This window comes from Sinocyclocheilus rhinocerous, unplaced genomic scaffold (genome assembly GCF_001515625.1).
Source record: "Sinocyclocheilus rhinocerous isolate Xijiao unplaced genomic scaffold, SAMN03320098_v1.1 scaffold3493, whole genome shotgun sequence".
NCBI lineage: Eukaryota > Metazoa > Chordata > Actinopteri > Cypriniformes > Cyprinidae > Sinocyclocheilus > Sinocyclocheilus rhinocerous.
The window spans coordinates 138084-141830 of record NW_015647951.1 but is presented as its reverse complement, the minus strand read 5'-3'; the positions used below and the strand labels follow the sequence as shown (position 1 = coordinate 141830).

The window sequence follows — 3747 nt, the reverse complement described above, 5'->3', positions numbered from 1 at the left end:
TGGGAGTGTGAGGGAGTGAGTGTGGGTGTGTGTGTGTGTGTGTGTGCGTGTGAGGGAGTGAGCGTGTGTGTGTGTGTGAGTGTGAGGGAGTGAGTGTGTGTGTGTGTGTGTGAGAGAGTGAGTGTGTGTGTGTGTTTGTGTGTATGTGTGTGTGAGAAATATTGTTTCTCAGCAGCAAATAACCATCTCTCTCTCTCTATACAGCTTATGTTCGGTCGGTTCGGGCAGGTGGTGGAGACAAAGAAATCCATTACACTGCAGGACGTCAGCCAGGTCAGTTCACACACACACACACACACAGACAGCTGCGGATAATAACGAAGCTTGTTTTATTCATTCCCAGCTGACAGCTCTCCAAAACCAGCTAATTATCAGCACAGACAGACAGAGAGATGATCTGTGTTGAATGAGTTCAGCTGGAACAGACACTGTCACTATCCTTCACTTTAATCAGGATCAAACTCGTCAAACACACACATGGTGACGTGCTGCTTGTGTTTACAGACGTTCCTGTATGACGGATAACGTGTGTGTGTGTGTGTGTGTGTGTGTGTGTGTGTGCAGGAGGAACGCGGGTTATTGAGCAGTTTGTTGGGGTTCGAGCCGAACTCGATGCTCTGTGTTCCAGTCGAACAGAAAGTTCAAAAGAACAGCATTTATTTGAAATAGAAATCTACTGCAACATTATAAATGTCTTTACTGTCACTTTTGATCAATTTAAAGGAATAATTCAGCCTAAAATGAACATTAGCTGTAAATGTGCTCACTCTCAGTTCATCCGAGATCAGGATGAGTTTGTTTCTTCATCAGATTTGTAGAAATGTAGCACTGCATCAGTGTCTCAGCAATGGATGCTCTGCAGTGAATGGGTGCCGTCAGAATGAGAGTCCAAACAGCTGATAAAAACATCACAATAATCCACAAGTAATCCACAGCACTCCAGTCCATCAGTTAACATCTGGAGAAGACAAAAGCTGAGACAAATCCAGCATTAAGACGTTTTTAACTCAAATACGAGTCCATGATCCATAATAACGCTTCCTCCAGTGAAAAAGTGCATCTGCTGTTGTCTCTCACATCAAAATCCAGCCACATATTAGTTTAGAGCTGTTTAAACGCTGCTTGATCTGTGCAGATTTCTCTCCTGATTCACACCAGAACACTTTTTCACTGGAGGAAGCGTTATTATGGATTATGGACTCTTTGTTGCATCTTTGCTCAAACCAAGCTTCTGAACTGTAGTGTATCATGGATTCCACTTCATCCAGAAACACTAAACATCCTAATGATTTGGACTTTGGACTGCTGGTGTGTATATACAGACTGCTGGATGAATCTGAAACTGATGGTTTAATGAAGAGATTAAAGCACACATCAGTCTCGAGACGTCTGGACTGAAGCGTGACGTCTCACATAGAGATAAAGGAAATGAAATTCTACACAGCCAGATCTGACCATTAGATATTCGATATTGAGTTTCTCTCATCTCGTTCTCTCGCTCTTTTCATATTTCACATAAAAACGCTGTGGTTTGTGTGTAGCTGCGATATTATTCACTGATCATAATTCTTGAATTTATTAAATGTTTGATGGATGGTTTTCTGTAGTTAGTCAGACGGGTCGGATCCACCCGCGGCTCAAAGTTACTGATCTGTGAAAGAACAATAGATTATGTGTTCAGTGATGGTTATTGTTTATTATTTCTCTACAAATATCTCTCTTGTTTTGATTGATTCTTTAGCAGTATCATATGAATAACAAACCGAACTAAAATAATGAACTTCATTTGGTGTCCCATTAAGTATCAGATATACTATATTTATACAAATGTTTAATTTTTCAAATCTTTTAGGTTTTTTAAAATCCAACATTTAGTCCCAAACAGCTTTATGTAAGATCATTCTGTCTGATTTTTTATGTTATTTCAACATCTTTTAACATAGATGTTCATTGATAAGTTTAATTGGATGTTTATGTCATGTTTATTTCTGTAACAAATTTACATAAATTATGGTTTTATATGGTTTTCACACATCCCAAATGTTGATAACAGGGTTGCAAAAAAAGTTGAATCTCTTACAAGGTTATTATAGTCAGCTAAAACCATAAAAAATAAAAAAGGTACTTGAAATAAAATGAACATAAACTGAAATAAAATATAAAACTTTATATAGTCAATTTATTTCAGTGTAAACATTTCTCATTTAATTTAACTTGAAATACTAAAATAACTAAAAGTAAATAAATTATTATTAATAAAAAAAAAATAGATAAATTTTTAAGTTTTATTTTAGATTATATGAAATTTAGAAATTATATAAAAATGACAAAAATACACAACAAAATTACTAAAACTTTTACTAAAATTAAAATATAAAAATAAAAACGAATTCAAAATATTAACAAAAATTCCAACAGTATATCAGTCATGCTAAAATAACACTGATCTCTTATAAAATAAATGTAAAATATAATGTGTGCTCATATAATGCTCATATAATCTTTAGTTTGGCCTCTTGCAGTGACTCCTGCTTTAGTTTGTGTGTGTTGATGTGCATTAAAGTGGTGTTTGTTTGTGGTGTGTTTTCAGGTACATGGAGGCGGATGAGCACATGATCCAGCACTGTTTCTGTTACACATCGACGGTTCTCACCAGCACACTGGCCTTCCAGAAAGAGCAGAAACTCAAGTTTGAGTGTCAGGTGAGAGGAGGAGAAGAGCTCTTTCTGCTTCTGTACCTTTAAAGCGGACATCGCATGCCCGTTTTCCACAAGTTGGTATGATTCTTTAGGGTCTTGGTGAAATATCTGCGACATACTTTGGTTAAAATCCCTCAATGGTCGTGTAAAACGACACCCTTTTTACCTGGTCAAAAACAGCTCTGTTCACAGCGAGCCATTTCGGTGCATGTCTCTTTAAATGCTAATGAGCATTTAAAGAGACATGCACACTGCTAACACACATTTAAATGCAAACAGCATGTAAAAGTGAATTTTGCATCCGATGTCCCCTTTAAGACTGAGTGAGTGATCATGTTTTAATCATTTCATAGATACATAATCATCAGGGTCTTTACTGACAAGGCGAGTTTATTTATATGACACATTTCATTCATAATAGTAATTCAGAGCGCTTTACATAAATGCAAGAAAATAATAAAAAATAAGAAGTACTGGACTTAGACTGGGCAGAAATTTGTGCTTTGTGAATATTACAGTCCTTTAAATAAAAGCCTTCATACAGAAATTACGGCAAACCACAAAAAACAAATGAAATCGAACACAGAAGAGAAATGGACATTATTTAGTTCATTATTTAAAATAAACTTGTTACATGATTTCCAAAGTGCTTTACCTAATAGTGATTAAAAATAAACTTGAAAACTTACAATAAAAAATAAGAAAGTTAAGAACTACTGGATTTAGACTCTAAATGTGTGAATCCTTTTATATATAGACATTTTTAGGGTATGAATACTTATGCAAGGCACTTATTTCAGTTTTATTTTTAATACATTTGCAAAGTTGTCAGATATCAGTTATTTGCTTTGTCGTTATGGTGTAAGGAGTATAGATTGATGTGAAAAAAAGTAATTTAAAGTAGTTTAATTTAAGGCAGCAACATAATAAAACACACACACACACACACACACACACACACACACGTAATGGTTTTTATACTGTACAAACTGTATATGCTATTGCCCTACACCAACCCTACCCCTAAACCTACCCCTCACAGGAAACT

The 3747-nt window shown here is 35.6% G+C and overlaps 1 pseudogene; it reads left to right on the top strand.

Annotated features, from left to right (window-relative positions):
• Positions 1-3747, top strand: part of LOC107709405 (cGMP-dependent 3',5'-cyclic phosphodiesterase-like) — a 48881-nt pseudogene that overhangs the window by 18003 nt on the left and 27131 nt on the right.